Consider the following 12,112-nt stretch of genomic DNA (forward strand, 5'->3'; position numbering starts at 1 on the left):
GCCCCAGTGGGCAGGGGTTTGGGCCCGGGCCCCGATCGGCTGACGAACGCCTGACAAACGCCGTTCTTTGCCCGCTGGCAGCCCAGGAGGCCCAGCACCCGTGCAAGACAGGGTGAGGGCGGAAAATGATCCCTGTGTCCTGAGAAAGGAGAGAGCGGGCTGCTTCTTCAACATCCTGGGGGAGGAGCCCCATCTCTGGGGCCCAAAAGAAAATCTCACGCCTGCCTCCCAGAAGCCTTAGACCTTATGTAAACGAGGGGAGTCCTCAGGCAAAGGCAGACTCTGCCTGCCTTTTGGCCAATGTCACATGGCCTGCGGTCTGGAGAAATTTGCATACCCACAATCCCCTGCCAGGTTTCATGACTTTGGATGGGATTGCTTGCAAATAAAGTCATTCTGCCACGGGTTCGGAGCCCGATAGCATTCTCCATTCGCTTCATCTCAAAAAGCGTCATCGTGTGCACTGCTTCACTAAGTCACCCTGAGCTAGTGAGGTGTTGCATTTTTTGCGGCCGCAGTCGGGGCCACTAGAGCGCATACTCTGGTTTCTCTTCAAACCGAATAAATCTTTCGCCTTTTACTAAAGATTTCCGTGGAGAGGAACATTAAAGAGTTTCACTCAATTTTTTGAAGCCCTGCCAAGTGCAGGGTTACCTATGCTGGTTAAAAAGAAACAGAGCAAATGAAAGCGCAAAGCCTGCTTTTCAGCTGTTGGCTTGCACCCCCCAGCTGTCAGTCAGCCTTTGCAGGGGTCCTCGCAGCACAGCCAGGCTGATGCCTTGCAGTGGTAGCCAGAGGGGGGAGCCTTTAGCTAATGCTTGCTGCTGTCGCCACCTGCTGGTGAGCCAGCAGAGGCTGGCTCCAAGCTAGCATCCAGGAGGATATGGCCCCAGTGGGCAGGGGTTTGGGCCCGGGCCCCGATCGGCTGACGAACGCCTGACAAACGCCGTCCTTTGCCCGCTGGCAGCCCAGGAGGCCCAGCACCCGTGCAAGACAGGGTGAGGGCGGAAAATGACCCCTGTGTCCTGAGAAAGGAGAGAGCGGGCTGCTTCTTCAACATCCTGGGGGAGGAGCCCCATCTCTGGGGCCCAAAAGAAAATCTCACGCCTGCCTCCCAGAAGCCCTAGACCTTATGTAAACGAGGGGAGTCCTCAGGCAAAGGCAGACTCTGCCTGCCTTTTGGCCAATGTCACATGGCCTGCGGTCTGGAGAAATTTGCATACCCACAATCCCCTGCCAGGTTTCATGACTTTGGATGGGATTGCTTGCAAATAAAGTCATTCTGCCACGGGTTCGGAGCCCGATAGCATTCTCCATTCGCTTCATCTCAAAAAGCGTCATTGTGTGCACTGCTTCACTAAGTCACCCTGAGCTAGTGAGGTGTTGCATTTTTTGCGGCCGCAGTCGGGGCCACTAGAGCGCATACTCTGGTTTCTCTTCAAACCGAATAAATCTTTCGCCTTTTACTAAAGATTTCCGTGGAGAGGAACATTAAAGAGTTTCACTCAATTTTTTGAAGCCCTGCCAAGTGCAGGGTTACCTATGCTGGTTATAAAAAAAAAGAAACAGAGCAAATGAAAGCGCAAAGCCTGCTTTTCAGCTGTTGGCTTGCACCCCCCAGCTGTCAGTCAGCCTTTGCAGGGGTCCTCGCAGCACAGCCAGGCTGATGCCTTGCAGTGGTAGCCAGAGGGGGGAGCCTTTAGCTAATGCTTGCTGCTGTCGCCACCTGCTGGTGAGCCAGCAGAGGCTGGCTCCAAGCTAGCATCCAGGAGGATATGGCCCCAGTGGGCAGGGGTTTGGGCCCGGGCCCCGATCGGCTGACAAACGCCTGACAAACGCCGTCCTTTGCCCGGCGGGCTTTGCCCTGGCGGGCAAAAGAACCTGGCAGCCCAGGAGGCCCAGCACCCGTGCAAGACAGGGTGAGGGCGGAAAATGACCCCTGTGTCCTGAGAAAGGAGAGAGCGGGCTGCTTTTTCAACATCCTGGGGGAGGAGCCCCATCTCTGGGGCCCAAAAGAAAATCTCACGCCTGCCTCCCAGAAGCCCTAGACCTTATGTAAACGAGGGGAGTCCTCAGGCAAAGGCAGACTCTGCCTGCCTTTTGGCCAATGTCACATGGCCTGCGGTCTGGAGAAATTTGCATACCCACAATCCCCTGCCAGGTTTCATGACTTTGGATGGGATTGCTTGCAAATAAAGTCATTCTGCCACGGGTTCGGAGCCCGATAGCATTCTCCATTCGCTTCATCTCAAAAAGCGTCATCGTGTGCACTGCTTCACTAAGTCACCCTGAGCTAGTGAGGTGTTGCATTTTTTGCGGCCGCAGTCGGGGCCACTAGAGCGCATACTCTGGTTTCTCTTCAAACCGAATAAATCTTTCGCCTTTTACTAAAGATTTCCGTGGAGAGGAACATTAAAGAGTTTCACTCAATTTTTTGAAGCCCTGCCAAGTGCAGGGTTACCTATGCTGGTTAAAAAAAAAAAGAAACAGAGCAAATGAAAGCGCAAAGCCTGCTTTTCAGCTGTTGGCTTGCACCCCCCAGCTGTCAGTCAGCCTTTGCAGGGGTCCTCGCAGCACAGCCAGGCTGATGCTTTGCAGTGGTAGCCAGAGGGGGGAGCCTTTAGCTAATGCTTGCTGCTGTCGCCACCTGCTGGTGAGCCAGCAGAGGCTGGCTCCAAGCTAGCATCCAGGAGGATATGGCCCCAGTGGGCAGGGGTTTGGGCCCGGGCCCCGATCGGCTGACGAACGCCTGACAAACGCCGTTCTTTGCCCGCTGGCAGCCCAGGAGGCCCAGCACCCGTGCAAGACAGGGTGAGGGCGGAAAATGACCCCTGTGTCCTGAGAAAGGAGAGAGCGGGCTGCTTTTTCAACATCCTGGGGGAGGAGCCCCATCTCTGGGGCCCAAAAGAAAATCTCACGCCTGCCTCCCAGAAGCCCTAGACCTTATGTAAACGAGGGGAGTCCTCAGGCAAAGGCAGACTCTGCCTGCCTTTTGGCCAATGTCACATGGCCTGCGGTCTGGAGAAATTTGCATACCCACAATCCCCTGCCAGGTTTCATGACTTTGGATGGGATTGCTTGCAAATAAAGTCATTCTGCCACGGGTTCGGAGCCCGATAGCATTCTCCATTCGCTTCATCTCAAAAAGCGTCATCGTGTGCACTGCTTCACTAAGTCACCCTGAGCTAGTGAGGTGTTGCATTTTTTGCGGCCGCAGTCGGGGCCACTAGAGCGCATACTCTGGTTTCTCTTCAAACCGAATAAATCTTTCGCCTTTTACTAAAGATTTCCGTGGAGAGGAACATTAAAGAGTTTCACTCAATTTTTTGAAGCCCTGCCAAGTGCAGGGTTACCTATGCTGGTTAAAAAAAAAAAGAAACAGAGCAAATGAAAGCGCAAAGCCTGCTTTTCAGCTGTTGGCTTGCACCCCCCAGCTGTCAGTCAGCCTTTGCAGGGGTCCTCGCAGCACAGCCAGGCTGATGCTTTGCAGTGGTAGCCAGAGGGGGGAGCCTTTAGCTAATGCTTGCTGCTGTCGCCACCTGCTGGTGAGCCAGCAGAGGCTGGCTCCAAGCTAGCATCCAGGAGGATATGGCCCCAGTGGGCAGGGGTTTGGGCCCGGGCCCCGATCGGCTGACGAACGCCTGACAAACGCCGTTCTTTGCCCGCTGGCAGCCCAGGAGGCCCAGCACCCGTGCAAGACAGGGTGAGGGCGGAAAATGACCCCTGTGTCCTGAGAAAGGAGAGAGCGGGCTGCTTTTTCAACATCCTGGGGGAGGAGCCCCATCTCTGGGGCCCAAAAGAAAATCTCACGCCTGCCTCCCAGAAGCCCTAGACCTTATGTAAACGAGGGGAGTCCTCAGGCAAAGGCAGACTCTGCCTGCCTTTTGGCCAATGTCACATGGCCTGCGGTCTGGAGAAATTTGCATACCCACAATCCCCTGCCAGGTTTCATGACTTTGGATGGGATTGCTTGCAAATAAAGTCATTCTGCCACGGGTTCGGAGCCCGATAGCATTCTCCATTCGCTTCATCTCAAAAAGCGTCATCGTGTGCACTGCTTCACTAAGTCACCCTGAGCTAGTGAGGTGTTGCATTTTTTGCGGCCGCAGTCGGGGCCACTAGAGCGCATACTCTGGTTTCTCTTCAAACCGAATAAATCTTTCGCCTTTTACTAAAGATTTCCGTGGAGAGGAACATTAAAGAGTTTCACTCAATTTTTTGAAGCCCTGCCAAGTGCAGGGTTACCTATGCTGGTTAAAAAAAAAAAGAAACAGAGCAAATAAAAGCGCAAAGCCTGCTTTTCAGCTGTTGGCTTGCACCCCCCAGCTGTCAGTCAGCCTTTGCAGGGGTCCTCGCAGCACAGCCAGGCTGATGCCTTGCAGTGGTAGCCAGAGGGGGGAGCCTTTAGCTAATGCTTGCTGCTGTTGCCACCTGCTGGTGAGCCAGCAGAGGCTGGCTCCAAGCTAGCATCCAGGAGGATATGGCCCCAGTGGGCAGGGGTTTGGGCCCGGGCCCCGATCGGCTGACGAACGCCTGACAAACGCCGTCCTTTGCCCGGCGGGCTTTGCCCTGGCGGGCAAAAGAACCTGGCAGCCCAGGAGGCCCAGCACCCGTGCAAGACAGGGTGAGGGCGGAAAATGACCCCTGTGTCCTGAGAAAGGAGAGAGCGGGCTGCTTTTTCAACATCCTGGGGGAGGAGCCCCATCTCTGGGGCCCAAAAGAAAATCTCACGCCTGCCTCCCAGAAGCCCTAGACCTTATGTAAACGAGGGGAGTCCTCAGGCAAAGGCAGACTCTGCCTGCCTTTTGGCCAATGTCACATGGCCTGCGGTCTGGAGAAATTTGCATACCCACAATCCCCTGCCAGGTTTCATGACTTTGGATGGGATTGCTTGCAAATAAAGTCATTCTGCCACGGGTTCGGAGCCCGATAGCATTCTCCATTCGCTTCATCTCAAAAAGCGTCATCGTGTGCACTGCTTCACTAAGTCACCCTGAGCTAGTGAGGTGTTGCATTTTTTGCGGCCGCAGTCGGGGCCACTAGAGCGCATACTCTGGTTTCTCTTCAAACCGAATAAATCTTTCGCCTTTTACTAAAGATTTCCGTGGAGAGGAACATTAAAGAGTTTCACTCAATTTTTTGAAGCCCTGCCAAGTGCAGGGTTACCTATGCTGGTTAAAAAAAAAAAGAAACAGAGCAAATGAAAGCGCAAAGCCTGCTTTTCAGCTGTTGGCTTGCACCCCCCAGCTGTCAGTCAGCCTTTGCAGGGGTCCTCGCAGCACAGCCAGGCTGATGCTTTGCAGTGGTAGCCAGAGGGGGGAGCCTTTAGCTAATGCTTGCTGCTGTCGCCACCTGCTGGTGAGCCAGCAGAGGCTGGCTCCAAGCTAGCATCCAGGAGGATATGGCCCCAGTGGGCAGGGGTTTGGGCCCGGGCCCCGATCGGCTGACGAACGCCTGACAAACGCCGTTCTTTGCCCGCTGGCAGCCCAGGAGGCCCAGCACCCGTGCAAGACAGGGTGAGGGCGGAAAATGACCCCTGTGTCCTGAGAAAGGAGAGAGCGGGCTGCTTTTTCAACATCCTGGGGGAGGAGCCCCATCTCTGGGGCCCAAAAGAAAATCTCACGCCTGCCTCCCAGAAGCCCTAGACCTTATGTAAACGAGGGGAGTCCTCAGGCAAAGGCAGACTCTGCCTGCCTTTTGGCCAATGTCACATGGCCTGCGGTCTGGAGAAATTTGCATACCCACAATCCCCTGCCAGGTTTCATGACTTTGGATGGGATTGCTTGCAAATAAAGTCATTCTGCCACGGGTTCGGAGCCCGATAGCATTCTCCATTCGCTTCATCTCAAAAAGCGTCATCGTGTGCACTGCTTCACTAAGTCACCCTGAGCTAGTGAGGTGTTGCATTTTTTGCGGCCGCAGTCGGGGCCACTAGAGCGCATACTCTGGTTTCTCTTCAAACCGAATAAATCTTTCGCCTTTTACTAAAGATTTCCGTGGAGAGGAACATTAAAGAGTTTCACTCAATTTTTTGAAGCCCTGCCAAGTGCAGGGTTACCTATGCTGGTTAAAAAAAAAAAGAAACAGAGCAAATGAAAGCGCAAAGCCTGCTTTTCAGCTGTTGGCTTGCACCCCCCAGCTGTCAGTCAGCCTTTGCAGGGGTCCTCGCAGCACAGCCAGGCTGATGCTTTGCAGTGGTAGCCAGAGGGGGGAGCCTTTAGCTAATGCTTGCTGCTGTCGCCACCTGCTGGTGAGCCAGCAGAGGCTGGCTCCAAGCTAGCATCCAGGAGGATATGGCCCCAGTGGGCAGGGGTTTGGGCCCGGGCCCCGATCGGCTGACGAACGCCTGACAAACGCCGTTCTTTGCCCGCTGGCAGCCCAGGAGGCCCAGCACCCGTGCAAGACAGGGTGAGGGCGGAAAATGATCCCTGTGTCCTGAGAAAGGAGAGAGCGGGCTGCTTCTTCAACATCCTGGGGGAGGAGCCCCATCTCTGGGGCCCAAAAGAAAATCTCACGCCTGCCTCCCAGAAGCCCTAGACCTTATGTAAACGAGGGGAGTCCTCAGGCAAAGGCAGACTCTGCCTGCCTTTTGGCCAATGTCACATGGCCTGCGGTCTGGAGAAATTTGCATACCCACAATCCCCTGCCAGGTTTCATGACTTTGGATGGGATTGCTTGCAAATAAAGTCATTCTGCCACGGGTTCGGAGCCCGATAGCATTCTCCATTCGCTTCATCTCAAAAAGCGTCATCGTGTGCACTGCTTCACTAAGTCACCCTGAGCTAGTGAGGTGTTGCATTTTTTGCGGCCGCAGTCGGGGCCACTAGAGCGCATACTCTGGTTTCTCTTCAAACCGAATAAATCTTTCGCCTTTTACTAAAGATTTCCGTGGAGAGGAACATTAAAGAGTTTCACTCAATTTTTTGAAGCCCTGCCAAGTGCAGGGTTACCTATGCTGGTTAAAAAGAAACAGAGCAAATGAAAGCGCAAAGCCTGCTTTTCAGCTGTTGGCTTGCACCCCCCAGCTGTCAGTCAGCCTTTGCAGGGGTCCTCGCAGCACAGCCAGGCTGATGCCTTGCAGTGGTAGCCAGAGGGGGGAGCCTTTAGCTAATGCTTGCTGCTGTCGCCACCTGCTGGTGAGCCAGCAGAGGCTGGCTCCAAGCTAGCATCCAGGAGGATATGGCCCCAGTGGGCAGGGGTTTGGGCCCGGGCCCCGATCGGCTGACGAACGCCTGACAAACGCCGTCCTTTGCCCGCTGGCAGCCCAGGAGGCCCAGCACCCGTGCAAGACAGGGTGAGGGCGGAAAATGACCCCTGTGTCCTGAGAAAGGAGAGAGCGGGCTGCTTCTTCAACATCCTGGGGGAGGAGCCCCATCTCTGGGGCCCAAAAGAAAATCTCACGCCTGCCTCCCAGAAGCCCTAGACCTTATGTAAACGAGGGGAGTCCTCAGGCAAAGGCAGACTCTGCCTGCCTTTTGGCCAATGTCACATGGCCTGCGGTCTGGAGAAATTTGCATACCCACAATCCCCTGCCAGGTTTCATGACTTTGGATGGGATTGCTTGCAAATAAAGTCATTCTGCCACGGGTTCGGAGCCCGATAGCATTCTCCATTCGCTTCATCTCAAAAAGCGTCATTGTGTGCACTGCTTCACTAAGTCACCCTGAGCTAGTGAGGTGTTGCATTTTTTGCGGCCGCAGTCGGGGCCACTAGAGCGCATACTCTGGTTTCTCTTCAAACCGAATAAATCTTTCGCCTTTTACTAAAGATTTCCGTGGAGAGGAACATTAAAGAGTTTCACTCAATTTTTTGAAGCCCTGCCAAGTGCAGGGTTACCTATGCTGGTTATAAAAAAAAAGAAACAGAGCAAATGAAAGCGCAAAGCCTGCTTTTCAGCTGTTGGCTTGCACCCCCCAGCTGTCAGTCAGCCTTTGCAGGGGTCCTCGCAGCACAGCCAGGCTGATGCCTTGCAGTGGTAGCCAGAGGGGGGAGCCTTTAGCTAATGCTTGCTGCTGTCGCCACCTGCTGGTGAGCCAGCAGAGGCTGGCTCCAAGCTAGCATCCAGGAGGATATGGCCCCAGTGGGCAGGGGTTTGGGCCCGGGCCCCGATCGGCTGACAAACGCCTGACAAACGCCGTCCTTTGCCCGGCGGGCTTTGCCCTGGCGGGCAAAAGAACCTGGCAGCCCAGGAGGCCCAGCACCCGTGCAAGACAGGGTGAGGGCGGAAAATGACCCCTGTGTCCTGAGAAAGGAGAGAGCGGGCTGCTTTTTCAACATCCTGGGGGAGGAGCCCCATCTCTGGGGCCCAAAAGAAAATCTCACGCCTGCCTCCCAGAAGCCCTAGACCTTATGTAAACGAGGGGAGTCCTCAGGCAAAGGCAGACTCTGCCTGCCTTTTGGCCAATGTCACATGGCCTGCGGTCTGGAGAAATTTGCATACCCACAATCCCCTGCCAGGTTTCATGACTTTGGATGGGATTGCTTGCAAATAAAGTCATTCTGCCACGGGTTCGGAGCCCGATAGCATTCTCCATTCGCTTCATCTCAAAAAGCGTCATCGTGTGCACTGCTTCACTAAGTCACCCTGAGCTAGTGAGGTGTTGCATTTTTTGCGGCCGCAGTCGGGGCCACTAGAGCGCATACTCTGGTTTCTCTTCAAACCGAATAAATCTTTCGCCTTTTACTAAAGATTTCCGTGGAGAGGAACATTAAAGAGTTTCACTCAATTTTTTGAAGCCCTGCCAAGTGCAGGGTTACCTATGCTGGTTAAAAAAAAAAAGAAACAGAGCAAATGAAAGCGCAAAGCCTGCTTTTCAGCTGTTGGCTTGCACCCCCCAGCTGTCAGTCAGCCTTTGCAGGGGTCCTCGCAGCACAGCCAGGCTGATGCTTTGCAGTGGTAGCCAGAGGGGGGAGCCTTTAGCTAATGCTTGCTGCTGTCGCCACCTGCTGGTGAGCCAGCAGAGGCTGGCTCCAAGCTAGCATCCAGGAGGATATGGCCCCAGTGGGCAGGGGTTTGGGCCCGGGCCCCGATCGGCTGACGAACGCCTGACAAACGCCGTTCTTTGCCCGCTGGCAGCCCAGGAGGCCCAGCACCCGTGCAAGACAGGGTGAGGGCGGAAAATGACCCCTGTGTCCTGAGAAAGGAGAGAGCGGGCTGCTTTTTCAACATCCTGGGGGAGGAGCCCCATCTCTGGGGCCCAAAAGAAAATCTCACGCCTGCCTCCCAGAAGCCCTAGACCTTATGTAAACGAGGGGAGTCCTCAGGCAAAGGCAGACTCTGCCTGCCTTTTGGCCAATGTCACATGGCCTGCGGTCTGGAGAAATTTGCATACCCACAATCCCCTGCCAGGTTTCATGACTTTGGATGGGATTGCTTGCAAATAAAGTCATTCTGCCACGGGTTCGGAGCCCGATAGCATTCTCCATTCGCTTCATCTCAAAAAGCGTCATCGTGTGCACTGCTTCACTAAGTCACCCTGAGCTAGTGAGGTGTTGCATTTTTTGCGGCCGCAGTCGGGGCCACTAGAGCGCATACTCTGGTTTCTCTTCAAACCGAATAAATCTTTCGCCTTTTACTAAAGATTTCCGTGGAGAGGAACATTAAAGAGTTTCACTCAATTTTTTGAAGCCCTGCCAAGTGCAGGGTTACCTATGCTGGTTAAAAAAAAAAAGAAACAGAGCAAATGAAAGCGCAAAGCCTGCTTTTCAGCTGTTGGCTTGCACCCCCCAGCTGTCAGTCAGCCTTTGCAGGGGTCCTCGCAGCACAGCCAGGCTGATGCTTTGCAGTGGTAGCCAGAGGGGGGAGCCTTTAGCTAATGCTTGCTGCTGTCGCCACCTGCTGGTGAGCCAGCAGAGGCTGGCTCCAAGCTAGCATCCAGGAGGATATGGCCCCAGTGGGCAGGGGTTTGGGCCCGGGCCCCGATCGGCTGACGAACGCCTGACAAACGCCGTTCTTTGCCCGCTGGCAGCCCAGGAGGCCCAGCACCCGTGCAAGACAGGGTGAGGGCGGAAAATGATCCCTGTGTCCTGAGAAAGGAGAGAGCGGGCTGCTTCTTCAACATCCTGGGGGAGGAGCCCCATCTCTGGGGCCCAAAAGAAAATCTCACGCCTGCCTCCCAGAAGCCTTAGACCTTATGTAAACGAGGGGAGTCCTCAGGCAAAGGCAGACTCTGCCTGCCTTTTGGCCAATGTCACATGGCCTGCGGTCTGGAGAAATTTGCATACCCACAATCCCCTGCCAGGTTTCATGACTTTGGATGGGATTGCTTGCAAATAAAGTCATTCTGCCACGGGTTCGGAGCCCGATAGCATTCTCCATTCGCTTCATCTCAAAAAGCGTCATCGTGTGCACTGCTTCACTAAGTCACCCTGAGCTAGTGAGGTGTTGCATTTTTTGCGGCCGCAGTCGGGGCCACTAGAGCGCATACTCTGGTTTCTCTTCAAACCGAATAAATCTTTCGCCTTTTACTAAAGATTTCCGTGGAGAGGAACATTAAAGAGTTTCACTCAATTTTTTGAAGCCCTGCCAAGTGCAGGGTTACCTATGCTGGTTAAAAAGAAACAGAGCAAATGAAAGCGCAAAGCCTGCTTTTCAGCTGTTGGCTTGCACCCCCCAGCTGTCAGTCAGCCTTTGCAGGGGTCCTCGCAGCACAGCCAGGCTGATGCCTTGCAGTGGTAGCCAGAGGGGGGAGCCTTTAGCTAATGCTTGCTGCTGTCGCCACCTGCTGGTGAGCCAGCAGAGGCTGGCTCCAAGCTAGCATCCAGGAGGATATGGCCCCAGTGGGCAGGGGTTTGGGCCCGGGCCCCGATCGGCTGACGAACGCCTGACAAACGCCGTCCTTTGCCCGCTGGCAGCCCAGGAGGCCCAGCACCCGTGCAAGACAGGGTGAGGGCGGAAAATGACCCCTGTGTCCTGAGAAAGGAGAGAGCGGGCTGCTTCTTCAACATCCTGGGGGAGGAGCCCCATCTCTGGGGCCCAAAAGAAAATCTCACGCCTGCCTCCCAGAAGCCCTAGACCTTATGTAAACGAGGGGAGTCCTCAGGCAAAGGCAGACTCTGCCTGCCTTTTGGCCAATGTCACATGGCCTGCGGTCTGGAGAAATTTGCATACCCACAATCCCCTGCCAGGTTTCATGACTTTGGATGGGATTGCTTGCAAATAAAGTCATTCTGCCACGGGTTCGGAGCCCGATAGCATTCTCCATTCGCTTCATCTCAAAAAGCGTCATTGTGTGCACTGCTTCACTAAGTCACCCTGAGCTAGTGAGGTGTTGCATTTTTTGCGGCCGCAGTCGGGGCCACTAGAGCGCATACTCTGGTTTCTCTTCAAACCGAATAAATCTTTCGCCTTTTACTAAAGATTTCCGTGGAGAGGAACATTAAAGAGTTTCACTCAATTTTTTGAAGCCCTGCCAAGTGCAGGGTTACCTATGCTGGTTATAAAAAAAAAGAAACAGAGCAAATGAAAGCGCAAAGCCTGCTTTTCAGCTGTTGGCTTGCACCCCCCAGCTGTCAGTCAGCCTTTGCAGGGGTCCTCGCAGCACAGCCAGGCTGATGCCTTGCAGTGGTAGCCAGAGGGGGGAGCCTTTAGCTAATGCTTGCTGCTGTCGCCACCTGCTGGTGAGCCAGCAGAGGCTGGCTCCAAGCTAGCATCCAGGAGGATATGGCCCCAGTGGGCAGGGGTTTGGGCCCGGGCCCCGATCGGCTGACAAACGCCTGACAAACGCCGTCCTTTGCCCGGCGGGCTTTGCCCTGGCGGGCAAAAGAACCTGGCAGCCCAGGAGGCCCAGCACCCGTGCAAGACAGGGTGAGGGCGGAAAATGACCCCTGTGTCCTGAGAAAGGAGAGAGCGGGCTGCTTTTTCAACATCCTGGGGGAGGAGCCCCATCTCTGGGGCCCAAAAGAAAATCTCACGCCTGCCTCCCAGAAGCCCTAGACCTTATGTAAACGAGGGGAGTCCTCAGGCAAAGGCAGACTCTGCCTGCCTTTTGGCCAATGTCACATGGCCTGCGGTCTGGAGAAATTTGCATACCCACAATCCCCTGCCAGGTTTCATGACTTTGGATGGGATTGCTTGCAAATAAAGTCATTCTGCCACGGGTTCGGAGCCCGA

General features: G+C 54.7%; 13 non-coding genes across 13 annotated transcripts; all 13 read left to right on the top strand.

The window, feature by feature from the left end:
* Window positions 1-536: 536 nt before the first annotated feature.
* Window positions 537-652, top strand: LOC138564125 (U5 spliceosomal RNA). The gene has a single exon (XR_011300086.1). It is a non-coding gene; the product is annotated as a U5 spliceosomal RNA (small nuclear RNA).
* Window positions 653-1,422: 770 nt separating this feature from the next.
* On the top strand, window positions 1,423-1,538 carry LOC138564126 (U5 spliceosomal RNA). Its single transcript, XR_011300087.1, has one exon. It is a non-coding gene; the product is annotated as a U5 spliceosomal RNA (small nuclear RNA).
* Window positions 1,539-2,343: 805 nt separating this feature from the next.
* On the top strand, window positions 2,344-2,459 carry LOC138564127 (U5 spliceosomal RNA). The gene has a single exon (XR_011300088.1). It is a non-coding gene; the product is annotated as a U5 spliceosomal RNA (small nuclear RNA).
* Window positions 2,460-3,235: 776 nt separating this feature from the next.
* LOC138564128 (U5 spliceosomal RNA) lies at window positions 3,236-3,351 on the top strand. The gene has a single exon (XR_011300089.1). It is a non-coding gene; the product is annotated as a U5 spliceosomal RNA (small nuclear RNA).
* Window positions 3,352-4,127: 776 nt separating this feature from the next.
* Window positions 4,128-4,243, top strand: LOC138564129 (U5 spliceosomal RNA). Its single transcript, XR_011300090.1, has one exon. It is a non-coding gene; the product is annotated as a U5 spliceosomal RNA (small nuclear RNA).
* Window positions 4,244-5,048: 805 nt separating this feature from the next.
* On the top strand, window positions 5,049-5,164 carry LOC138564131 (U5 spliceosomal RNA). Its single transcript, XR_011300092.1, has one exon. It is a non-coding gene; the product is annotated as a U5 spliceosomal RNA (small nuclear RNA).
* Window positions 5,165-5,940: 776 nt separating this feature from the next.
* On the top strand, window positions 5,941-6,056 carry LOC138564132 (U5 spliceosomal RNA). Its single transcript, XR_011300093.1, has one exon. It is a non-coding gene; the product is annotated as a U5 spliceosomal RNA (small nuclear RNA).
* Window positions 6,057-6,832: 776 nt separating this feature from the next.
* LOC138564133 (U5 spliceosomal RNA) lies at window positions 6,833-6,948 on the top strand. The gene has a single exon (XR_011300094.1). It is a non-coding gene; the product is annotated as a U5 spliceosomal RNA (small nuclear RNA).
* A 770-nt stretch (window positions 6,949-7,718) lies between these two features.
* Window positions 7,719-7,834, top strand: LOC138564134 (U5 spliceosomal RNA). The gene has a single exon (XR_011300095.1). It is a non-coding gene; the product is annotated as a U5 spliceosomal RNA (small nuclear RNA).
* Window positions 7,835-8,639: 805 nt separating this feature from the next.
* LOC138564135 (U5 spliceosomal RNA) lies at window positions 8,640-8,755 on the top strand. The gene has a single exon (XR_011300096.1). It is a non-coding gene; the product is annotated as a U5 spliceosomal RNA (small nuclear RNA).
* A 776-nt stretch (window positions 8,756-9,531) lies between these two features.
* On the top strand, window positions 9,532-9,647 carry LOC138564137 (U5 spliceosomal RNA). The gene has a single exon (XR_011300098.1). It is a non-coding gene; the product is annotated as a U5 spliceosomal RNA (small nuclear RNA).
* A 776-nt stretch (window positions 9,648-10,423) lies between these two features.
* On the top strand, window positions 10,424-10,539 carry LOC138564139 (U5 spliceosomal RNA). Its single transcript, XR_011300099.1, has one exon. It is a non-coding gene; the product is annotated as a U5 spliceosomal RNA (small nuclear RNA).
* A 770-nt stretch (window positions 10,540-11,309) lies between these two features.
* Window positions 11,310-11,425, top strand: LOC138564140 (U5 spliceosomal RNA). Its single transcript, XR_011300100.1, has one exon. It is a non-coding gene; the product is annotated as a U5 spliceosomal RNA (small nuclear RNA).
* Window positions 11,426-12,112: the final 687 nt, after the last annotated feature.

This window comes from Ambystoma mexicanum, chromosome 1q (genome assembly GCF_040938575.1).
Source record: "Ambystoma mexicanum isolate Mex_15411 chromosome 1q, UKY_AmexF1_1, whole genome shotgun sequence".
NCBI lineage: Eukaryota > Metazoa > Chordata > Amphibia > Caudata > Ambystomatidae > Ambystoma > Ambystoma mexicanum.